The 26331-nt window shown below is 42.7% G+C and overlaps 1 protein-coding gene across 2 annotated transcripts in view; it reads left to right on the top strand.

Moving 5' to 3' along the window:
- Positions 1-26331, top strand: part of MAML3 (mastermind like transcriptional coactivator 3) — a 373092-nt gene that overhangs the window by 159188 nt on the left and 187573 nt on the right. The gene's annotated exons all lie outside the window — the stretch shown is intronic.

The raw sequence follows: 26331 nt of genomic DNA on the forward strand, positions 1-26331 counted from the left end.
TCTTGTGGAAGCCATCACCCAGTCAGATAATGACCTCAGTAGCACCCCATTCCGGCTGAATACAGTACAGTATTTAAGGTCTGGGGCACAGGACATTCCCAAATTCCATTCATTCTATACCAGATATTATCCTTGTAAGGCCTCTTGCACACGGCATGTGTCCCCCGTGGCCATATTGCGGCCCGCAATACACGGGACACCGGCCGCGTGCATTCCGCATCACAGATGCTGACCCATTCACTTGAATGGGTCTGCAAATCCGGAGACGCGGTGCAGGACAGAATCACGGAATGGAAACATTACGGAGTGCTTTTGTGGGGTTCCCTTCCATGCTTTCATTCTGCAAAAAGATAGAACTGAGCGAGTTGTTTGATTCTCTTACTGTCTACAGTATGCACAAATCTTTACTTATAAAAGGTTTCAGTGCTTATAATCTTATTTTTTTTGTATTTATAAAAATGTCTCTAAGGTTTTTCATTCATCCTTCTGCAAGTTATGGCTTCCATCAGTTTCTTGACCAGTAGAGCCTTTGTTATTAATAATGAATTGAACTAGTCCAACAAACTATAGATCATATCTTTAATAATTTACTTGTTTGTTGCTATGTTATTTATGATTGTTTGTACATGAATATGTTGGCGCTATATAAATAAAGATTTTTTTTATCTAGGTTACTGTCTGCAGCAGGTTCTGTTCAGACAGTGAACAGGCAGGGAATGCTGGGTTCTTCAGCTTAGAAGCTTGCAGACACAGAAAATTATGTAAGTCAGTATCAGTCCAAGAAAAGCAATGTATGCACGTTAAGAGGGTTTCCCAAGAGTCAATAATGAGGGCTTATCCTTAGGATAGGTCATCAGTATCTCCACTTTCAGTACTGTAGCTGATCAGCTGTTTAAATAGGTTGCGCCGCTCCGATAAGCATTGTGACGTTCTTGCAGCACACCAAGCACAGCGCATACATTGTATAGTGCAGGCATCCTCAAACTGCGGCCCTCCAGCTGTTGCAAAACTACAACTCCCAGCAAGCCCGAACAGCCTACAGGTATCAGCCTACAGCAGGGCATTGTGGGCGTTGTAGTTTTACAACAGCTGGAGGGCCGCAGTTTGAGGATGCCTGGTATAGTGGCTGTGCAGGGACTGAACTGCACCTAGGCTACGTAAACAATGCACATGACATCACTCTTCAAACAGCTGATCAGTGGGGTTGCTGGGAGTTAGGCTAGGTCTACACGACGACATTTGTCTCGCAACATTTTGTTGCACTAATGTCGCGCAACAATTTTTATAATGGCAGTCTATGGTGTTGCACTGTCTATGGTGTTGCACATTCGAGATGGATTTTTCTGCGAGTGTTGCGTCGCAGTCACAGCATGTTGCATGTTGCAGTGCGACACCATGGACTGCCATTATAAAAATTGTTGCGCGGCATTGGTGCAACAAAATGTTGCGCTACAAATGTTGCAGTGTAGTTGTGCCCCATCTGTCGTGCGACAAATGTCGTCATGTAGACCTAGCCTTAGACCCCCACTGATCAGATATTGATCCTATCCTGAGGATAGACCATCAATGCTAAACACCTGAAAAATCCCTTTATTATAACTATAGACTAGGTTAGACTAGAACCAACTAGACTGGCTCAATGTGCTAAACACTATGGTTTAAGTGGCTAGAAGAATTTTAGTGGAGTCTTTTATTCCTTCACATGTTTACAGTTTTCTTTTTTTTACTTTTTCAGTTGGTTAGGATACTTTCACACTTGCGGCAGAGAGATCCGGCAAGCAGTTCCGTCGCCGAAACTGCCTGTCGGATCAGGCAAAACGTATGCCAACTGATGGCATTAGTAAGACTGATCAGGATCCTTATCAGTCTTAAAAATGCCTGATCAGTCTAAAAATGCATTGAAATGCTGGATCCTTCTTTCCGGTGTCATAAAACTGATCAGTTCTTTTCCGGTATAGAGCCCCTGTGACGGAACTCTATGCCGGAAAAGAAAAACGCTAGTGTGAAAGTACCCTAAACTGCCACTAGATTTAGCTGGCTTTTTAGTTTTATTGTATTACCAGAAGTTGTTGTTCAGCTCTTGCTTGTTTTTTTTTGCTTGGTTTATTTAACCACTTGCCGTCACGGTAATGCCGATAGGCGTCCAGACGGCAGCGCTCTCAGGTCTCAGTGACGCCTATTGGCGTCATCTCGTGAGACCTGAGATTTCCTGTGGAGCGCGCGTTCACAGGATTGGGCAGTATTCAAGTTTAACTACAGCCTGCCAGCGCTGATCATTGGCTGGCAGGCTATAGATTTTTAAAAGAACCAATCAAATGGGTATATCAGAGGCTATTTTGTAAATAGCGTCTGATATACCTGCTACCTGCTCCTCCTACAGGCAGCTCTGTAATAAGTAGCACCAAGAACCACACACACATTACACCCCCCCCCCCTGTCACTTATTAACCCCTTATTAACCCCGATCACCCCATATAGACTCCCTGATCACCCCCCTGTCATTGATCACCCCCCTGTAAGGGTCCAAGGGTCCCTTATCACCGCCAGTTAGCTACTTGTTAGGTAGTTAGCGCCCAGCCCACTGATTAGTCGCTGATTAGCGTCATCGCTGTCGCTAATCAGCAATACTACTATATAGTATCTGTAAGTGATCAAGACTGATCGCAATCAGATCTATATCAGTACATTAGGGTCACCTTAGGCTCTACAAAAAACGCAGTGTTCGCCCGATCAGGCCGGATCTTGTGCGCACACTTGCGCTCAGTCCGCCCCACCGCAGTGACAGAATTTTTTTTTCTGATCACTGCAAAAACACCGTAAAATCGCTGCGGCACTATAAAGATCACTTTTGAGCTTTTGGATCTTTAGTAGTGATCACAGCTTTACTTCGCAAGCACTCCTTTTTACTAGGCAGGTGTGCTCTTTTTTTCTGGGTAGTATCAGAGGAATACCCCCTAAATTTAGTTAGCCCAAAATGTCAAAAAAGGGGTATTCCGCTGAAGAGGCCTACGGGATTCTGGCCCTTATGGATGAAAGCGATGGGGACGCCTCACTCGCTGAATCCAGTGGTTCCGAATATGAACCTGTGAAATCCTAAAGGTACTCATTAGAATTTGGGCCACTTTGCGCACCTAGGCTGCATAAAAGTGTCACACACGTGGTATCGCCGTACTCAGAAGAAGTAGGGCAATGTGTTTTGAGGTGTATTTTTACATATACCCATATAGTGTGTGTGAAAAATATCTCTGTAAATGACAACTTTTAATTTTTTTTTAAAGGAAGTTGTCAATTTACAGAGATATTTCTGTCACCCAGCATGGGTATATGTAAAATTACACCCCAAAACACATTGCCATACTTCTTCTGAGTATGGCGATACCACATGAGTGACACTTTTTTGCAGCCTAGGTGTGTAAAGGGGCCGAAAGTCCAACGAGTACCTTTAGGATTTCACAGGTTCATATTCGGAACCACTGGATTCAGCGGGTGAGGCGTCCCCATCGCTTTCATCCATAAGGGCCAGAATCCCGTAGGCCTCTTCAGCGGAATACCCCTTTTTTGACATTTTGGGCTAACTAAATTTAGGGGGTATTCCTCTGATACTACCCAGGAAAAAGAGCACACCTGCCTAGTAAAAAGGAGTGCTTGCGAAGTAAAGCTGCGATCGCTACTAAAGATCCAAAAGCTCAAAAGTGATCTTTATAGTGCCGCAGTGATTTTACGGTGTTTTTGCAGTGATCAGAAAAAATAATTCTGTCACTGCGGTGGGGCGGACTGAACGCAAGTGTGCGCACAAGATCCGGCTTTACAGGGTTGCTCACAATTTAGCCCCGCCCAAAATGCCAGAACAGTAAACACACCCCACAAATGACCCCATTTCGGAAAGTAGACACCCCAAGGCATTCACTGAGGGGCATGGTGAGTCCGTGGGAGATTTAAAACATTTTTGCCAGCAGTTAGCAGAAATGGAAACTTTTGTATTATTTTTTTTCCCTCAAAGTGTCATTTTCCGCTTGTGAATTTTTTTTTAATCATACATGAACTCACCATGCCCCTCCGCGAATACTTTGGGGTGTCTTCTTTCTAAAATGGGGTCATTTGGGGGGTATTTATACTATCCTGGCATTCTAGCACCTCAAGAAACATGACAGGTGCTCAGAAAGTCAGAGCTGCTTCAAAATGCGGAAATTCACATTTTTGTACCATAGTTTGTAAACACTATAACTTTTGCGCAAACCAATAAATATACACTTATTGGATTATTTCTTTATCAAAGACATGTAGCACAATAAATTCTGACACAAACTTGTATAGAAATGTAATTATATTTGAACAATTTTACCAGAAAAATACACTTTGTTTGCAAAAATTGCGGTATTTTTGATTAATATCAGAAAAATGAAAAATCTCAGCAGCAATCAAATACCACCAAAAGAAAGCTGTATTTGTGAGAAGAAATGGAGGTTAAATTCATTTGGGTGCCAAGTTTCATGACCGAGCAATAAACCGTTAAAGTTGTCAAGTGCCGATTTGTAAAAAAGGGCCTGGTCACTAGGGGGGTATAAACCTGTGGTCCTTAAGTGGTTAAACTGAAGATGTTCTCAAGCTTTCTGAATGGCTGCAGTAGACAGAGTTACTCAGTTATGTCACACAGATTTCTGAAAGTATAACGCGCGCCATCAGTGCCAATTCACTTCCTTATGCCCAGCTGTCAGGCCGTGAAGTTTCCCTTTGTTAAATGTCGCTGTGAACTGAGTTATAGGGATTGAAGAGTTGCTGTGAAGTAGGTCAGCGCTGCAGGGCCTGACATATTATGTGACTCTCAGCCATTCACAATCAGTGTGCACACTGTAACATCATTTTTGGGCCTTTTAAAATGATCAGACTCTTGAAGATGATAGAATGGAAGGTATACAGATATTATATGAATTTTGTTAAAATATTCCCTTTCTAAGGGTTCGGCCACACGTGGAGTATACACCGCAGAATTTCCACTGCGGGACTGCATGCGGAAAAAGCACAGTGAATACAGTAGCAGCAAAGTGGATGAGATTTTAAAAAACTCATCCAAACCTTGTGAAAATGTCAGCAAGAAATATAACCACTTATAACTTTACTTGCGGAACAGATTCTGAATCTGCAGCTTGGAAATTTAGGCTGCACATTTCTGACACAGGTTTTATCCTTTGCAGAGCAGAGAGTGAATTCTGTGGCAAACCTGCCGCGCTACTGCAATGAATTCCGCAGCGAAGTCTGCACCATAAGGACACGACCAAACATGGTGTAAATGCTGTGGAGAGGAACGCTGCAAGAGGAATTGTGTGAGGAAAAATCCACAGCATCCACAGCAGAGATTATTAGTTAAAAAAATAATAATCCTATCCACACACTGTGGAAAGTTTCTGCAAGGAAATGTCCCATAACTCAGATTTTGCCATAACTCAGATTTTGCCACTGCATATTTAGGTCAGATACACTGCAGGAACTCAGGGTATGTCAACACACGGCAGATTTGGCATAGTGTGACGTACATGGAAGTCTGTGAGCCCCACTGTACCCCCAGATGTCTCAAATTTCAGCTGGAATCCATCATGGCTTCTGGGAGTACAAGATCAATGAACTATCCTCTGGATAGGTCATCAGTATCTTATCGGTAGGGGTCCTACTCCTGGCATGCCCAATAATCAGCTGTTTGAAGAAGCAGCAGCCCTACGGCAAATGCAGCGGCCTCCTCACAGCTTACCATGCACAGCACCATACATTATATAGCGGCTGTGCTTGGTGTTGCAGCCCAGGCCCATTTACTTGAAAGGGACTGAGCCACACATACACTATGCGACCAATGTAAGGGACGTCCTAGAAATAGGCTGCAGCATTTCGCAGCCTCCTCAAGCAGGACTGCCAGGAATCAGACTCTCGTCGATCTGATACTGATGACCTATCCTAAGGAAAACTCCTTTAATGTATATAAATGACCCATACAAAAGATACGATGAATAGCTGTTCCATGTAAAATCCCCTTAGAAGACAAGGTGGCACTGCCTCCGTCTCGAGAAGAAAAAGTTCAGTCTTCAGAGGCAACAAGGCTTTTTCACCAGAAGAACTGTGACTCTGTAGAATAGTCTACCTCAGCACGTGGTCACAAGACGAACAGTTCATGGTTCTAAAAAAGGTTTAGATGAATTCTTAGAACTAAGTAACATTAACGCTTATGTAATTTGTAGAATTCTGGATTGCCGCAACCGTTCCTTTAATTCACCTCCTGTCCTATCCCTTGGTTGAACTTGATGGACGTATGTATTGTTTTCTGTGATGGAGTATTGCAAGATTTTTTGGGAACAAATTGGACAAAAACAAAGTCTGTAAGCATATGAAGGTACAGTAAGTCCCCCCAAAACAACTCCTGGTTCCATTTTATGTCTCCGTACAAAACGCACAGCTTCGTGCTGGTAGCTGGGCCTGCAGACATAACTTCATTACTTGACTGCTTTAGCAGTACCAGACAGTTGCTCTACAATAGTCCATGAGTAGCCTCAGAATAAGGCAGCACAACCAGTTCTCTTAGAACTAATTACAGTAAGTGCAATTCTACACGTATTGTGCGTCTTCTCCGGCAGCAACTGTTAGTAGCAGAGATTGTTCTCCAGTGAAGAATTCAGAAAAAAAGGCTGCAACACCTAACAAATTGTATTTGATTATGTTTAATTATGCGCCTGTCATTTCGATGGAAAGGAAGGTTTGCTTTGTCAAATAGCAAAAGAATAACCTGCTGTCTGTCTGCCGACTTAATGGCTTTAATTGCCAGCGCAAAATCAGAATCTGGTGAAGTTGTTTGAACATATCAGCATGAACCAAATATTTTCAATTAAGATCAAGTTGTGTGATTGAAACCATTCTAATTGTCGTCAGCACCTTTGGTTTATGACATAGTACACTTGACAAATTATTTATGACTGGCGCAAGTGCCGTTCAGTAGAGGAATTCAGAGAGGTTGCTGGCCGATGTTACAGTGTCTTAAATCAAGTGACCGCTAGATTCCTCAGATTACTGTACTGTACCATCGATTTCCCTAGGCAATATGAATGCTACGCATAAAGCCGTGTTAAGGCCAAGGCTACAACTAGGCGTTTTGTAGAGTCATGTGTTCCTTTGGACAGCAGCTTTTACTCAGAAGTTAAAACTGGAAAGGTCCTGCTCTGAAAAGTCTGTGTGTAGCTTCAGCCTAAGACCTCTTACTGTAAAGGGGAACTGACTTATGGTATTTGCAAACAGTAAATGCCAGAAACTCAACCCTAACAAAGCTAAGAATGCCGCCATATAAATATATACTAGACTATGAATAAAGAAGTGAAAAAAATAATTTAAAATGGTTAAATAGTTTTCAGAATTATGTTTTGGGGGAAATTTTTGCACCAAAAATACCTCCTAGGCAAGTGAATAGGATTTAAAAAAAACATATACATTGAAGATTTCACAGCTCAAATTTGGATTCAATTCAAATTTGAATCCATATCCAAAAATACATGAATATATATTAACAAATATATATATACAGGTATATGTTTTTGCCTGCATTTATTTTTTATTTATTTTTTTATTTATAACAGTATGACAGATCTATTATTCTCTTGGTAGGTTTAGATGAAGATACCCACAGAAGAGCATTGTACTTATCAGTGAAGTCATGTGCCACTCATCATCTTCCCTAAGTCAAGCGAGGCTTGTATGTTGTGGAAGTGTAGGCAGCATGGCAGTTGTAGAGAGAGCAGAGCCGCTAGGAGTAATGGCAAAGCCCCAGTTGCTCCTAGAGGCTTTTTTTTTATATATTAAAACATCATTTTTTCTTAACAATATGGGCACATGTGAACATGGGACCAACACAGATACCATCAACTGCCAAGCGCACATGCAACAGATCAGCCAGTTTCATAGGTACAAATCTGCTGACAGATGCCCTTTATGTCTTTTTAGCATTGGCTATAAATTTGTAACATAAGGTACTTTCACACTAGCGTTTTTCTTTTCCGGTGTTGAGTTCCGTCACAGAAGCTCAATACCGGAAAAAAACGGATCAGTTTTATCCTAATGCATTCTGAATGGAGAGCATTCTGTTCAGGATGCATCAGTTCAGTCCCTCTTACGTTTTTGGCCAGAGAAAATACTGCATCATGCTGCAGTTTTCTCTCGGTCCACAAATACTGAACACTTGCCGGAATGCCGAATCCGGCCTTAATTTACATTGAAGTGTTCCGGCATTAAGTGTTCCGGCAAAGCGGATCCGGCTTTCCAGTCTGATCATACGCAGACCTTTAAAAATGCAAAAAGAATTGATACCAGATCTGTTTTTCCGGATGACACCGGAGAGACGGATCTGGTATTTTAATGCATTTGTCCGACAGATCCGCATCTGGATCCGTCTGACAAATGACATCCGACGGAACTGCCTGCCGGAATCCTCTGCCTCAAGTGTGAAAGTACACTTAGTTAATTAAAGAATCTTCTCCAATTATATTGATGGAGTCCCCCATAGAAAGTATATTATAGTGCATTTGCATTGTGCAGCATTTGTGTGCGGTTCAGCTGCGATACCGCAGCTATATAGAGGGACAATCGTTATTGGAACAACTATTTGCAACGTGTGTGATATACCTGTTGCCCCCCCAAAAAGCTGTTAAAAATTATATCGCCTGTAAAGCGCTGTGGAATATGTCAGTGCTATATAAGTGAGTAAAATAAAAAGTAGCCATTGCAACCTCAGCTTAGCCATACAGTGTCAAGGGCGCATGGAAGCTTTCTCCAGTAGATCCATTGATACATTCATTCATGCATTCATTCAGTGGCCAAGTGTTAAATACAGAGCTGTCCAATACAGAATTTCTGGATGCCTGTAGCATTTAGCAACGCACTAATTTTCAGGCAGGTGGTGGCCATATTAAATCTTACGATATCTTCTGCATCAGTGGGCACGAGCTTTTCCCTTGCTGCATCTCTGCAAGTACCTGGAGTCACTACAAGGAGCAGCCCTTTGTGTCATGCCCACTCATTCTACCAGTCCCAGGCGTTGCAGAGAATGGCAATTCACTCACACCTGATCTTCTAAATGTGCCACCCTCTAGGGCATTGTTTTTTTTCTGGAAATGCTTTCTTTGGCACGCTACCTTTCTACTTGTAGAGAAGCCAGTGTACATGAGCACGCACTTTGGTTTTTTCTCCCTCTCTTTCTACAATAGTACATGTTGACTTCTGCTCCGGTTTCTCAGAATGACAGTGACAGGAATTAGCTCATCACTGGTGAATCACAGCTATTTTAATTGCTTTTCATAATGTAACTTGTTTAACAGCTTTACTAATTCACACTTCAAAGCATTAGTGTGATGAATCAAATAATGGCTGAAATGCAGTGGTGCCTGGTAATGCAGTCCCGCCTGGTGGTATAGCTAAATGTGCAGTCACTATAAACCACAGCACAGTGTAGGCAGATATTTGTACAAATGTGGATGTCTTATCTGCTGCTAAGATCTGTTCTATAGAAATGTCCATGCGGTTCGCCAGGCGGACGTTTTGCAGCGAATTTTGCTCGTTCGTGATTCGCCAAACATGCAAACATACCTTTCTCCCTCTCACAACGCCAGCAGTTATCTGGACATATGGGGTAGAAGGATTGCAACGAAACGGGGGTTCTATACCATCTAGAAAGAATCTTAAAATTATTTTCTACACTTGTTCTTTTCTGTCAGGTGAATGCCTAATTTTTGGGGCCTGTACTCCACTGGTCTATAGTAAAATTGTTATCCACTGACCGTCTAATATACCTCCAGCCTCATAATCACTTGTTCTTTTCTGTCAGGTGAATGCTTAATTTTTGGGGCTGTACTCCACTGGCCTACAGTAAAATTGTTATCCACTGACCGTCTAATATACCTCCAGCCTCATAATCACTTGTTCTTTTCTGTCAGGTGAATGCATAATTTTTGGGGCCCGTACTCCCGGGGCCTAAAATAAAAAATTTCTATGCTCCAGCAAGGCACATTTTTCAGAGTTTCCTTTTAAAATGTATAAAAATGGCCCCTGATTAAAATACATATTTTTTGTGGGAATTTTTGCCATTTATCCCCCTCTGGTATGTCACTGTCCATGTTGTGGGACTATTTGTGCACTTCTAGTAAGTATTTGGTGGCTGAAAATATGACCTGAAGGTTTTTCAGGTTCGCCTGCCATTAAAGTGAATGGGGTCCGCGTTCGTGAAACTACCCGGACGATGTTCGTCCATCACTACTGTTCTATACCATCTGTTGCAAATAACAGTAGGGTAGCTGCCAGCTATTAGCATTTTCTAGGGGAAGTCAGAGGAAAGAAACAAACTTCCAACCAAAACTACAGGTCCACCAGTACACTGTAGATGTAGTATTTCAGTCTTATTTTTTGTATCAGGCAGAATTTCTGATAGGTGGTTTTGCGTGAGGAAGGAAAATGTTGAGATGAGAAGACTCCAGGATTTTCTAAGGAGTAGAATATTGATGACCTGTCCTCAAGATGGGTCATCAATGTCTTATTGGTGGGGGTTTGATTCACAGCACCCCTACTAATCAGCTGTTTGCAAAGCCTGCGGCTCTCTCGTGACATCACTCACATTCACTGGTCACAATGCCTAGGCACAGCTCAGTCCCATTCAAGTGAATGGTGCTAGGCTGCAATACCGAGCACAGCTGCTACACTAAATATGCTGTGAGGGTGTAGTCCTCACTGAAGTTCAGCAGCCTCTTCAAAAAGCTGATTGGTGGTGGTGCCGGGAGTCAGAATGCCACCAATTAGGATAGGCCATCAATATTTTACTCCCGGAAAACCTTTTTAAGAAGGATAGTCAGATTTTTGGGTTTTACCAGTGGTTAGAATTTGATTAGGTTCTGAGTTAGTTGACCTACTTGTGGCATACAGCAGATGCTGCTGCAGATTATTTGTATATATTCATACATACCTTGATTAATAGCTATTATGTGCAGTAGTTTGGGTACAATAACATTTTTGAGAAGCTATTGGCTGCTATGAGGCTGCTCATTCATAGATGTACTAAAAGTACTGCAGAAAGACAAGCAGCACTATACAGCCTCTCTCAACCTTGTATAATGGTCAGGTTTACATTACAATGTGATGTTTATACAGGTATTTTCTACAGACATTAACCCCTTTGGGACCAGGCCAGTTTTTTTTTTCCTTTCCGATTTCCAAAAGCCATCATTTAAAAAAACTATAAAAAAATTCCATTGGCTACCCGCCTTGGGACAACTTGTATTGGAACTGTTGCGGCAGGCCAAAGGTCAGCCACGTGATGATCGTTGCCTCGTGTTCAGGTGAATGACGTCGACGGAGGAAAATGACAGAAGTCTGAGTATAGTTCAAAACCTTGTCAGGACCCTAAAGTGAAAGTGTCCTGCACCCTTTATTTATACACAGTTCACAGGGTGTAACCCCTCAAAGTAAAACATGATTGGTTTACAGACATTTCAATAATGGCTTTTGAATCCATCTATTGATTGGTTAGTTATTTTTCAAGTTTCACTTTACAAAAAATGTGTTAACTAATGGGTTTAGAATTTTAAGCAAAAGAGGCAAAATTACAAGGAGTAGTACAAATGTTATCTTATCTTAACACACACAGTTCACTTCTTCTATAGTTTTCTTTTCAAATGTCAGCAAATTATATCATGTATACAGATAAAATGAAAATCACTTTTATATCCATAGTAGAAGCTGGATAATTTCCTTAACATTTCCCTCCTTTTTTTCATTTTTCTGTTCACGTGGTAGACGTTTTCTTCCTTCTGAAGGCTTCATTGTATCATGTGTGTCTTGCTAACTACTAACCTGCCTAAACAAACAAATGACCCCTTAGACAGCCCGTACTTCACAGAGTATACAGATAAGCTGCATAGACCATGCGATGCAAGCATCGATTCCAGCCTGTCTAGTAGTTGTCATTTGATTAAGCATACATTTTATTAAAACCACATACTACACACAAACACACTATCTAAGTGGATGACAACAGCAACTAGGGATACATCGCAGCACAGGAGCTTCAGACTGTCATCTCCAGGGCTGTTGTGTCATCTATTTTCAAGGGAGGGAATTTCCCCTACTGCAATGAGAAATACACAACATTAGTAATTTCCAAGCAATTAGCAGTATCAAAACCAGGCCTATCACTACCACTATGGGCTTCAGTAAATCAGAGATCATATTGTTGAACCAGACACCTATAGACCCCATCCAAGAGAAGGGGTTCCATCCTTCTTTAGCTATGTCTCTAGCTTTTTGTTGCAATTCCTTTACCTTATTCATGTGGGCCTCTATGGGATCATGTGAATCTTCAACCCAGGTGCAGCATTCTTCTCCTATGATAGCACAAGTCCCACCCTCTATAGCTAGGAGGTAGTCTAAGGCCATCCTATTTTGGAGAGCCACTTTCCTGACTTGTGCCAGTTCCTCATTAAGGGCATGGATTGAACTTGTGGTCTCATTAATAATTCCATCCATGATATTTGCATATTTGTTTAATTTATTTGCTAACTCAATTCCCCAACCTGTCCAAGAAGGGAACCACATCCAGGCTTTATCTGCTGATGTGAATAACTCTCGTTTGTTTCTAGTCATCCCAAGAAGAGTTTCAGGGGCATCAGTAAGTGAAATGTTTGTGCGTCGTCTGATGGCTGGGACAACTCTTCCTATGGTACAGTTGCCCCATGCCCCCATAGGGAGCCATGAGTAGGCTCTGTTACCACAAATGTAATATAGTCCTTGTTTCAGGACTTTGGGAATCATCCTGCCGTGATGTCCCAGCCATCCCTGAAACCATATCATATTATCATACAATTTCGTCTTACAAGTCCATTTGTCCTTGTCCTTCTTTTCTGGACAGGCACACCTTGGGGCACAAGAAACTTTCATAGTTGGACAGAAACACAAACTATTACAGTTAGTATTAACTATGTCACATGAAGTCTTCCTAAATTCCATATTGAATATCAGAGTAGCATTTCTACAATCTGTTTCCCCCACATATATCTGTGGTAAACTGACAAAACGGCCCTTTATCTTAGCTATATGGTTCACAAACATAGGCCCCAAACATATAGTGGGCGGAGAGATTATACCAGTAATCTCTAAGTATATCCCTTGATCAGAAACAGCATTATGTGAGGTGTGATCTACATCTATTTGAACATCATAGCTATAGTCTGTGAGATTCAAATCATTCATAGAGATTGGAACACCTATCAGAGGGATTCCCTTGTAGTTGGCAGGGATATGAGAGCATATCCAACAGTCAGTAGTATTCAGCTGCTTGGCAGTCTGTTGATGTAGTTGCCAAATGGAATTTGTATGTTTTCCTCCTTTCACCTGCGCACAAAAACATAGAATATAAAGAAACAGGCAAGGCATTGCATGCATTGTGATGGTCTACTGATCCACGTTATTCTCACAACTGGTTGGATTTACAACTGTAGGGCTGCTTTCCTGTTCGTGACTGTCTGTCTTCAGAACCTTTTTGCAGTGACTTGCATGGACCCAGACTGGTCTCCCGTTCAGCTTGACGGCGGTGGGTGTGGTCAGTTGCACCTGATATGGACCGTCAAACCTTGGCTCCAGGGTCTTTCTTACATGCCTCTTCAGGACTACCCAATCTCCAGGAACTAGAGAATGTGTACCTTCAAGAGAATTAGGATCTGGTATAGAAGAGAAAACACGTGAATGCACCTTTGACAGATGTTCATGCAATTCCACCAAATATGAAGTCAGGGTAGAGTAGTCTGCTTGCAGCTGCTGTGGAAAATATAACCCTGTCCTTGGTGCAGAACCAAACAAAATTTCAAACGGACTAAGCTTTTCTTGTCCAGTAGGAGTAGTGCGGATGGCATATAATACTACTGGCAAAGCTTCTACCCAGTTCATAGAACTGTGTGAGTCTAAATACTTTTGCAATTTTAATTTAATTGTCCCATTAAGTCTTTCCACCTTTCCGCTGCTTTCCGGGTGATAGGGAGTGTGCAGGGCTTGTGTGATCCCTAGGGTCTTCAGTATGTGTCCCATTATCTCCCCAGTGAAGTGGGTACCTCTGTCTGACTCTATTACCTCTGGAATCCCATATCTGCAGACTACCTCTGACAATATTTTCTTAGCAGTATTTTTGGCTGTAGCTGTAGTTACTGGCCAAGCTTCTGGCCAGCCTGAGAATACATCAATGGCTACAAGGACATACTCATATGTGCTCACCTTGGGTAGCTGGATGTAATCCACCTGCACTCTTTGAAACGGGTACAAGGGTTTGGGAGTGTGTTTCTTGGGGGTCTTTACAAACCTCCCAGGGTTATGTCTGGCACATGTAAGACAACCCTGAACAAACTTTTCAAAGAGGGTCTGAATTCCAGGTGCAAACCAATGTTCTAACACTAGTGCGCTCATAGCTCCTTTCGACAAATGAGTAGGGCCATGTGCTAAATTGGCCATCATCGGATACAAACTCCGAGGCAAACATGTTCTGCCATTTACCTGCCAGAGCTCTTCTGTCTTCGTAGCCCCCGCCTCCATCCATACCTTTTTGTCTTGAGGCGTTATCTGGGCCTGTAATTCCTGCAAGAGCGACAAATCTGGCATAGTTGGAAAAAACAATGTCAGGAGCGGCAGACCGGCTGCTTGTTTGGCTGCTTGGTCTGCTTGAGCATTTCCCACAGCCAGCGGATCATCTTGCTTCACATGGGCTGGCACTTTAACAATGGCTACCTCTGTGGGCAGCTCTAGAGCCTCTATGAGGCTCTGTACTGCTTCTGAATTTTTAATTGGTTTGCCCGAGGAAGTCAGAAATCCCCTAGTTTTCCAGATAACACCAAAATCATGTGCTACCCCGAAAGCATACCTGGAATCAGTGTAACAATTTATTCTCAGTCCCTTACCCATTGTACATGCGTCAGTGAGTGCCTTCAACTCCGCCTCCTGTGCAGACGCACAAGATGGGAGTGGTTTTTGTATGATTACCTTACCATCCTGGATTACCGCATACCCGGTGACAAAGTGTCCTTGTTCGTCATTCCACCATCTGGAGCCATCTACAAAATACTCAGCATCAGGATTAGTTAATGGTGTTTCAGTAACATTTGGTAACCCTTTTGTTTCTGCAATCATCAATTCATGACAGTTATGATTTGCAACTGGATCAGACATGTCTACTACTCCCACTCCCCCCTCCTCTTCTAAATCCACTGGCATCAAAGTAGCTGGATTTAGAACAGTACATCGCTGTAAGGTAATGTGGGGACTGAGGAGCGTCATCTCATATTTTGTGATCCTGGCTTGAGACAAATGTTTCAGTTTGGTGGAGTGTAGTAATTCAGCAACTGAATGTGGTGCTTGTAAGGTAAGAGGGTGTTGCAGTACCAAGTCTTCCGTCTTTAGCACCAATTCAGAGGCAGCAGCGACAGCTCTGAAACATGTGGGTAGTGCTCTGGCAATACAATCCAAACTGGTAGAATAGTATGCTATAGGCCGCATACGATCCCCATGTTTCTGCGTCAGTACACCTGAGGCAAATCCCCCTTGCTCATGACAATACAACGTGAAAGTTTGTTTGTAATTGGGGATGCCCAATGCTGGTGTCGTGGTGAGAGTGAGTTTTAATGTATGAAATGCACTCACAGCTCCTGGTGTGAGTTCAAAGGTCTCTCCTTTGAGGCAATCATATAGTGGCTGCATCATCTGAGAGCAATCCTTAATCCAGGGGCGACAGTAACTGACAAGTCCAATAAAGGCACGCAGAGCCCTTGGAGTACTTGGCAGGGGGTGCTGCCGGATAGCAGTAACCCTCTCAGTCGTGAGGTGTTTGGTACCTGGAGAAATACAGTGACCTAGGAAAATCACAGTAGATTTACAAAGTTGCAGCTTCTCCTTGGAGGCTTTACAACCATTTTCAGCAAGGAAAATAAGCAAAGATAAAGATTCTTCTTTACACTGTTCAGAGCTGTGGCAACAAAGCAACAGATCATCAATATATTGTAAAAGAACAGTGTCCGGATAGGCCGGCTGCCAGGACTGCAACACAGAGTGTAAAGCAGTGGAGAAAATATCAGGGGAATTGGCAGCCCCTTGTGGTAAAACGACCCATGCATACTGCTTGTGACGAAAAGTGAAAGCAAAGTAGGGCCAGCATTCTTCATCTAAAGGGACAGAGAAGAAAGCATTTGCAAGATCAATGACAGAAAAAGATGTGGCATCTATGGGCACTTGGTTTAACAGTGTGTGTGGATTGGGCACTTGTGGTGTATTTATGACAGTTACAGCATTCACTGCCCTTAAATCATGTACCATACGATAGACTGGAGGCTGACCCTTCACAGTCTGTTTCTTCTTTACAGGAAATAGGGGTGTATTAAAGGGGCTTTTTATAGGGATTATTAACCCTTTCCCCAACAGCTCTTCCAGATCATTTGCAATGGCATCTTCCTGTGAAGAATTTAATGGGTACTGACGCACACATGGCGGCTTAATGCCAGGTTTCAGCTGCACAACCACCGGAGTTACTGGTAGTCTGCCCACATCTGTCTTGGAAGTTGCCCACAAATGTGATGGCACTTCAGACAGCCAATCTGGGGGTGTATTCTGAGAGGCAGAGGGGGCACTAAATGTCATTAAGTACATAAGTGCACACAAAGTCTCTTCAGACACAGGGGCTGTAATTTGGGGTTTTCCTGAAGAGAAATCCACAGATGCCCTCATGGCACTGAGTACGTCAGTCCCCAGCAAATTGTATGGACTATCTGAGCTTACCAACACACGCGTGACAATAGATGCAGCATCATGAATATTAAGTTTTACAGGCTTTGTTAGTGGGAGTTTAACAGTTGTCCCCTCAACCCCTTGACAGTAGATGTAATCTGAAGAGATAAGCTCCTCAGGCACATATTTTTCTTGTATTAGGGTATGGGCTGCTCCTGTGTCTACCAAAAAGTCAATTGAATTCCCTGTGTCCTCACATGTGGATGTGATGATTAGTTGTGGACCTGGGATTGCGTCAAGGGGGTAGTTAACGTTGAGGGAACTCACAGGATTGCCGTCACTTCATTGAGAGGTCCGGGCAGTAGCCTGACCTCTCCGGGGACATTTGACTGAAAAATGCCCCTTTTTCCCACAATTCCAGCATGTTACTTGGTCCCAGTTACGTGGAGACTGATCCCCACCTGGTATTCTTTCGTGAAACCTGCCCTTAGGTTTAAAAGGTTGGTTAGCCATTATTGGCTTCTTTTTATTTTGTAAGTCTAGCTCAGCTCCCTTTGCTATGGCCACTAGGTCAGGGAACTGGCAGGTCCGCCAATCAGGGCGAGCCTTCTTCACCGCATCCTGTATGGGTGCTTTTAATCCAGACATGAATGTATGTTTTAGTAGTCTCATGTCCTTACTGTCTCCTGTCTCATACCCATAGTCAAGCCAGAGCTGTTCTAAAGCTGTGGCATAGTCAGCTACAGTCTGCTTAGCGTCTTGTGTTTGCATCATAAAAGTGTCAGTCTGATTGTCCTGTTGCTCTTTTACCCAGGGTTTAAGGGCCATGATAAATTCCTGGCCTGACTGGTCTGTGGCCTTATCCACTGGGACAGTACCAGGGGCTTTTGCCATCATTTGATTCTTAAGTACTTCCCCTCCTTTAGTCTCTAGAAGACTCTCCAGATCCGCCCAAGTGGCTTTATATGCGGTCTGGATACTTTCCAATTTACGAAGGAAAGTACTGGGGACAGTACGGGGGTCTGGCAAAGTATTACACATAGCCAGTAACTCACTAGGAGTCCATGGCCTATAGACCTCATAATCATGTGTTTCCAGTTGCCCAGCTTTCACTGTGGGGAGGGTCTTATTGACTAATGGGTATAAGCCCACACGAGAGTGTGGCTTGGACCCCCCACAGGCTGAGCATCTCACTCTTGTGTCTGGGTTCTGTTGTCCACAATTAGGACAAGTCCACCCCTCCGGGCTTTTATATGGAGGTGGTGCTGTGGGAGGGAGAGATTTTTGTGGGTTATGGGGGATAATACACCGTACTTCAGAAGGGATGTTTAATTCTTTTGTAGGCAATTTAATTTCATCCCATATTTCATACATAGTCCCTTTGTCAGTGTCTTTTGCCTTATGGGCAGTCAAAGTCATTCCCTGGGCTACATCATACCACATTGTGGCCTGGTCATATTTGTTATGGTCTTCCAACCACCCCTTAAAATTTGTAAGAAATTTCTGCCATACTGGTTCATCCAATGTTCCATTCACACTTAACAGAACCATATAATGTACTATATCTTGTACTAAAAATACAGTAAAAGTATTATTTTGTGGGGTTAAATTGAAAAAAATGCTGTTTCGCCATTGTTGTTTGGGTTTTATTTTTACTACGTTCACTGTTTACCAAAAATTACATGACAAACTTATTCTGTGGGTCAGTGCGATTACAGTGATCCTAAATTTATACAGTTTTTATTCTGTTTTACTACTTAAAAAACAAACAAAAAACTGACACCTATAACTGATACATCTACAAAGCTGTGATAGCATGTTTTTTTTCAGGGGGTGAAGTGACCCAAAAAACGGCTTTTCGTCCATTTAGATTTTTTTCCATTATGTAGAATAAATACTTTTTAAGAATAGTGCATTTTTTAATACAACAATGCCAATTATGTTTTTTTTTTTTTTTTAATATGTAAAATTGGGAAAGGGATGGTGATTTGAATTTGTAATCTTTTTTTTGTCTATTTTTAAAAACATTTTATACTTTATTTTAGTCCCCCTAAGAGACTTGAACATATGATTTTCGATTGCTTAAACCACAGACTACAAATGATTACTATTGCAGTTCATGGGGATTCTCTGTACTAACAGATTCAGTACTTTTAGAATAGCAGATCTGGGAGCCTTCACAAGGCTTCAGGCTGCCATAGCGGCTGTGGGGAGATCAGAGGTCAGGTGCCACGGTCATTATTGAAGGGTTAAATGACCAGTCACTGTGGGCAGGTGTCAGTTGTATTACACAGCCAGCACCTGCTAAGTATGGAGCGGGCTCATCTCATGACCCATCAAAAGCTTATTGTACCACTGTTGTGTCAAGTAAAATCACAGCCACTGTAAGTTTCTTTAAAGGGGAACCCTCCCCACTTAGTTTATGTTTATGTGGTAGATCTGTGATAAAGATGTGTGTCACATGCTATATGCGGTAATAAGCCAGCAGTAATGAAACCCAAATAGCAGCTTGAGGCAACTGATCACAGTCCTATTCTGTATATGTGTATATATATATATATATATATATGTACAAGCTACCAAGTGTGCACATATAAATTAAAATGATCAGACTCACTGCTGCTTCTTCAGTGTAGTATTTTCTTCCTCTCCAGTAGAGCTCCTCTTCGAGAAGACTTCCTGTGGCAGATTTTCCACCATATAATATGCATTCTGTCTGTCAAATTTGTGACGACCACCCCCTAGGAGACAACTTTTCAATACCATTTGGGGCAGCCATCTCGGATAGGTTTTACTGTATATGTATTTGACAGTGGAAAACCCAGTTTTCAATGGCAATATTTTATTATCAGTTTAGTCGCATGTGTTTACTTAAAGGGGGTTTCTGAGATTTAATTTTTTTTTTACCCAGAGCAGGGGGCTGTCTAAAATAAAGGAAAACTCCTTACTCACCCGTTATATTTCCCATGCCACCTGCACTGCTCTCCGTGGCCAAACGATCTGGTCATGGCTGGTCCCACTGCAATGACGTCACGTCCATCACTCATGTGACCACTTCTGCCGATGACTGGCCTCAACGGTCATGTGTGCATGTGTGTTATCTGACCTCTGAGACTGGTGATTGTCCATAGAGAGCCCCCCTGTAGTGAATCTGAATAGGGACCAAGAGGAATCCAGCGTGATTCATAAAAACATTGTCCATTAAAAATACATCATAGCATGCTGCTCTGACTAAGAGCGCTACAGCCATCCGAAACGCGTACAGTAAGTGATTTGCACGCAGAAGATGTATTTTTAATGGACGTTATTTAATAAAGGATCATATTTTTATGACTCACACTCACTAGATGCCGCTTCCTCCCTATGCAGGTCTACGTTTACTCCATCTATAGAATTAGTAAATCCTCCCCAGTGTGTTTGGACACTATGGTCGGCGTATATGTCAGGAAATGCACCAGTGGCCCTCATCAGGTAAACACACCGAACGTGGTGCCTGCACGTCATAGGAACAGAGCCTGCTGGCTGCAGCTTCCTGCAGCAGTTTTCTCAGTGGTAAACGAATGAACACAATCTGATGATTCAGAACAAGATTATTAGAGTTAATAATTAAAAGAAATCAGACGCCTGATCTTTTCTTATTGACAGTGAGCACGATGAGCCGGTTTCCTGCCTTGTGTTGTCACTGTATGAGACATGCAGAATTATTCTTCAGTATCTTCTTTGTATTTCACTAGTCACACTATTACTGTAATTCCTGTAGGATCTAAGCACCTAAAATCTTGGTCTGCACTCCAAGAATTAGATTGGTTAAACGTGATTAATGTGGAAGATTTGAGCTGAGCACAGAGGCAAAATGTTACATTGTAAAAGCCAATAAAATATGCGGAAACCCCATTGGAGTTAATTATTTTTCATGCTCCAGGTGAACAATTCTTAAGATTATTGACACCTTGTTATTTCAATGTGGGAGCGTGTGGAGGAACACGCCATACTTAAACACAAGGCAGATGACAATGAAATAGTGGTATTTAAACACTCCAGTATAAATCATAAGCAGAAAGAAATATCATGCATGAGAGCACCTCAAACACATCAAATGAGTATTCATGTAGATGGTCAGTTATGTCCAGCACCGGTGTACATGGACTTCTTCAAGTCAAGCCCTCACTGGTTGTATGTTCCCATAGTTCTGGCCTGCTATACGTGTTAATGACCCCTTTGGTAACGTACCATTTACATTGTGTTACACGTGATCAATTATCACATCATCGTGTATGGAGGAGTGGAGCTCCTAGCTGGGTGAACTTCTATCCCCAATGCTTGAGTGTGCAATTTACTGTTGTGTGATTATTTTTTTATTTTTTTAGCCCTGTTTTAATGTAATAACCAATCTGAGATTGGTTGATTCAAGAACTTTTCTTAAACTAAGATCAGCACCCAGAGTGGTCGTGTATGCATCTGTGGTCACCTTTGATGACTTGAGATATCATCTAGATCAGTGATGGCTAACCTTGGCACTCCAGCTGTGGTAAAACTACAACTCCCAAGATGCCCCCCTTGCTTGGCTGCTCTCAGAACTCTATAGAAATGAATGGAGCATGCTGGGAGTCGTAGTTTCACCACAGCTGGAGTGCCAAGGTTAGCCATCACTGATCTAGATTGTGCCTTTTCATTTATATTAACACAAACTGTAAAGTGACCATAGCATAAGCAAAGTGGCCACCATGTGACAGATATTCCCATACCACTGACTGATGGCCCTATACATTTAGGTAGCAGGCTGGGCAATTTGTTTGAGCTGAAGTGATCTTCTCCAACTACTGGGAAAAACAAACTGAAATCTTTTAGGTAGAGGGAAATAAAAATATAAAATAAAAAAATTGGTTGCATAAGTGTGCACACCCTTAAACTAATACTTTCTTGAAGCACCTTTTGATTTTATTACAACACTCAGTCTTTTTGGGTATGAGTCCATCAGCATGGCACATTTTGACTTGGCAAGATTTGCCCACTCTTCTTTGCAAAACACTCCAAATCTGTCAAATCTCCTGTGCACAGCCCTCTTCAGACCACCCCACAGATTTTCAATCGGATTCAGGTCTGGGCTCTGGCTGGGCCATTTCAAAACTTTAATCTTCTGGTGAAGCCATTCCTTTGTTGATTTGGATGTATGCTTTGGGTCGTTGTCATGCTGAAAGTTGAAGTTCCTCTTCATGTTCAGCTTTCTAGCAGAAGCCTGAAGGTTTTGTGCCAATATTGACTGGTATTTTGAAATGTTCATAATTCCCTCTAGCTTAACTAAGGCCCCAGTTCAAGCTGAAGAAAAACAGCCCCAACGCATGATGCTGCCACCACCATGGTTCCCTGTGGGTATGGTGTTCTTTTGGTGATTTGCAGTGTTGTTTTTGCACCAAACATATCTTTTAGAATTATGGGCAAAAAGTTGGTTTCATCAGACCATAACACCTTTTTTGGGAGACTTCAGATGTGTTTTTGAAAAATGTAGCCTGGCTTGGATGTTTTTCTTTGTAAGAAAAGGCTTTCATCTTGCCACTCTACCCCATAGCCCAGACATGAAAAATACGGGAGATTGTTGTCACATGTACCACACAGCCAGTCCAGTACTTGCCAGATATTCCTGCAGCTCCTTTAATGTTGCTGTAGGCCTCTTGGTAGCCTGCCAGACCAGTTTTCTTCTCGTCTTTTCATCAATTTTGGAGGGACGTCCAGTTCTTGGTAAAGTCACCGTGGTGCCATATTTTCTCCACTTGATGATGACTATCTTCACTGTGTTCCATGGTATTTCTAATGCCTTGGAAATTCTTTTGTACCCTTCTCCTGACTGATACCTGTTAACAATGAGTTCCCTCTGATGCTTTGGAAGCTCTCTGTGGACCATGGCTTTTGCTGTGGGATGTGACTAAGAAAATTTCAGGAAAGACCAACTAGAGCAGCTGAACTTTATTTGGGCTTAATCAGAGGCACTTTAAATGATGGCAGGTGTATGCTGACTCCTATTTAACATGATTTTGAATGTGATTGCTTAATTCTGAACACAGCTACATCCCCAGTTATAAGAGGGTGTGCACACTTATGCAACCCCATTATTTTATTCCCTCCACCTAAAAGATTTCAGTTTGTTTTTCAATTGAGTGGTACAGTTTATATGTCACATTAAAGGTGGAAAAAGTTCTGAAATGATTTATCTTTGTCTCATTTTTTTACCTCACAGAAACCTGACATTTTAACAGGGGTGTGTAGACTTGTGTGTAGACATTTTTGTAGAGGCGTTTTTCTCCCTTGTGGTGCAATTTTTGGGGTCAATGGTGTTTTTTTTTCAAATTGCAGCAAACTCTGAGTCTGGATTTTTTCCTTCATTACCTGACATTTTTCTCCCATATTTAGCAAAGAGTGCCGGTCCTTCTTCGCTATATACTAGTGGGACTCCTTCTCCGGACGCGCGCACCATATGCAAACCGCAGTGACGACCCTTCTTCTTCGATATTTTTTTGCCCCATACACATAGCAGCTTCAATAAAACACATGTGCAATTTTTTTACCAATGCTTTTTCCTATACAGATCTGCAAAGGAAGCAAAATTGCAGGGGGCACTTACTTTTCTCGAAAAAAATAAATAACTATGCTAAACATGCAAAAACCACTAGGTAGTAAACACACTATATGACGGAAAAATGCCTCAACAAAAACTGCAAAAAAAAAATCAACCCAGGCTTTTTGAGGCTATTTTGGCCCAAAAATGTCAGGGACAAAACTGTGTGTGAAGAAACCCTTAGGCTAGGTTCACACCTGAGCGTTTTACAGCGCGTTCCTACGCACTGTAAAACGCTCAACAAGGAGAAACCAATGCTTCCCTATGGGAATGGTTCTCACCTGGGCGTTTTACAGCGCGTACGATCGCGCTGTAAAACGCCCAACGCCCCAAGAATTACATGAGCTTCTTTGGGGCGTCTTGTCGCGCGTTCCCGTACATAGACTTCTGGGAACGTGTGACAATGGGCGTTCGCTTGTCTCTGTATGCGCGATTGCAAACGCCCGTACAATCGCGCATACAGGAGCGCTCCATCGCGAACGCTCAGGTGTAAACCCAGCGTTAGGACTCTTTCAGACGGGCGTTGCGGGAAAATGTGCGGGTGCGTTGCGGGAACACCTGCAATTTTTACCATGGTTATAAGGGAAAATAATAGCATTCTGAATACAGAATGCATAGTACAATAGCGCTGGAAGGGTTAAAAAAAAATAAAAAATTCTTTAACTCACCTTAGTCCACTTGATCGTGTAGCCCGGCATCTCTTCTGTCTCCTTTGCTGAACGGGACCTGTGGTGAGCATTCATTTCAGGAACAGGACCTGTGGTGACGTCACTCCAGTCATCACATGATCCATCACATGATCCATCACCATGGTAAAAGATCATGTGATGGAACATGTGATGACCTGGAGTGATGTCACCACAGGTCCTGTTCAGCAAAGGAGACAGACGAGATGCCGGGCAGCGCGATCAGGTGGACTAAGGTGAGTAAAATTATATATATTTTTTTTTTTAACCCCTCCAGCGCTATTGTACTATGCATTCTATATTCAGAATGCTATTATTTTCCCTTATAACCATGTTATAAGGGAAAATAATAATGATCGGGTCTCCATCCCGATCGTCTCCTAGCAACCGTGCATGAAAATCTCACCGCATCCACACTTGCTTGCGGATGCTTGCGATTTTCACACACTCATTTCTATGGGGCCTGCGTTACGTGAAAAACGCACAAAGTAGAGCATGCTGCGATTTTCACGCAACGCATAAGTGATGCGTGAAAATCACCGCTCATGTGAACAGCCCCGTAGAAATGAATGGGTCAGGATTCAGTGTGGGTGCAATGCGTTCAACTCACGCATCGCATCCGCGCGGAATACTCGCCCGTGTGAAAGGGGCCTTAGTGGTAACTAAGGCACATTCTTGTACCAGAGCATTGTAGTAGTTCCAGATCTACAGTATCCAGAGACATTTAGGCATCTGTGGAATCAGCACCTAGGAGTAGTACTGAGGAGTAAAACTCCCCATAGACATAAGAGTGTTGTCAAAAATGTTAGCGTCCTCTGCTGTCATTCGGTTGTTTATGTTGGCTGTGATGAGTGCAGCAAAGTTCATCCTGCTATAGTGGAGACTGCCTCTCCTAGCAGTTTTCTAATCACTACTAACCCCAGCCATTAACTACTCCTGGCACAGACAAGTTATTCATCTTCTCCTTCTATGTTCTCTGAGAACAGCAAAAGTGACGTGTGAGTAGCTGCAGTTTGAATGCTTGAATCTGAGAGTGAATGAACTTAGAACCCGGCATGGCAGAAGCTCAAAGACAGGTGTTACTGTATGGTTTATTGCCAGTATTGCCAATATTATTCGAAAAATGCTATGTCCGGTGCTATTCTACATGTTCCTTTATGGGCACTGCCCAGGCTTTATAGGAAAACTTAATTAAAACTGACTAACTCACCCATAGCAACCAATCAGATTGATACTTTCATTTTTCATAGGAGCTGTGAGAAATGAAAGGTGGAATCTGATTGGTGACCAAAATAGTTTCTGTGGTTCATTTTACTTAAGAGTTACTGGGAGAGATTTATTAAAACTGGTGCATTTTTAAAAGCTGCTTTGGAAAATGAAAGGAGCAAGCTGAAGCCAGTTTTCCTTTGTACCAGTTTTGATAAATCACCCCACTGTGTCTGGTAGAAGATGTGCAATACAATTGGTAGTATTTTATGAGAAGTGTGTCTGCTACTATTTTTGGGGTATTAATATGGCTGGTACTGTTTTAGGGTACTTTGACACTAGCGTAAGGCCTCTTTCACACTTGCGTTGTCCGGATCCGGCGTGTATTCCACTTGCCGGAATTACACGCCGGATCCGGAAAAACGCAAGTGTACTGAAAGCATTTGAAGACGGATCCGTCTTCAAAATGCTTTCAGTGTTACTATGGCACCCAGGACGCTATTAAAGGCCTGGTTGCCATAGTAGGAGCGGGGAGCGGGGGAGCGGTATACTTACAGTCCGCGCGGCTCCCGGGGCGCTCCAGAGTGACGTCAGAGCGCCCCATGCGCATGGATGACGTGTACATGCGATCACATGATCCATGCGCTTGGGGCGCCCTGACGTCACTCTGGAGCGCCCCGGGAGCCGCACGGACGGTAAGTATGCTGCTCCCCCGCTCCCCGCTACACTTTACCATGGCTGCCTGGACTTTAGCGTCCCGGCAGCCATGGTAACCATTCAGAAAAAGCTAAACGTAGGATCCAGCAATGCGCCGAAACGACGTTTAGCTTAAGGCCGGATCCGGATCAATGCCTTTCAATGGGCATTAATTCCGGATCCAGCCTTGCGACAAGTCTTCAGGATTTTTGGCCGGAGCAAAAAGCGCAGCATGCTGCGGTATTTTCTCCGGCCAAAAAACGTTCCGTTCCGGAACTGAAGACATCCTGATGCATCCTGAACGGATTTCACGCCATTCAGAATGCATTAGGATAAAACTGATCAGGATTCTTCCGGCATAGAGCCCCA

The sequence above is a fragment of the Bufo gargarizans genome, chromosome 1 (genome assembly GCF_014858855.1).
Source record: "Bufo gargarizans isolate SCDJY-AF-19 chromosome 1, ASM1485885v1, whole genome shotgun sequence".
NCBI classification, from domain to species: domain Eukaryota; kingdom Metazoa; phylum Chordata; class Amphibia; order Anura; family Bufonidae; genus Bufo; species Bufo gargarizans.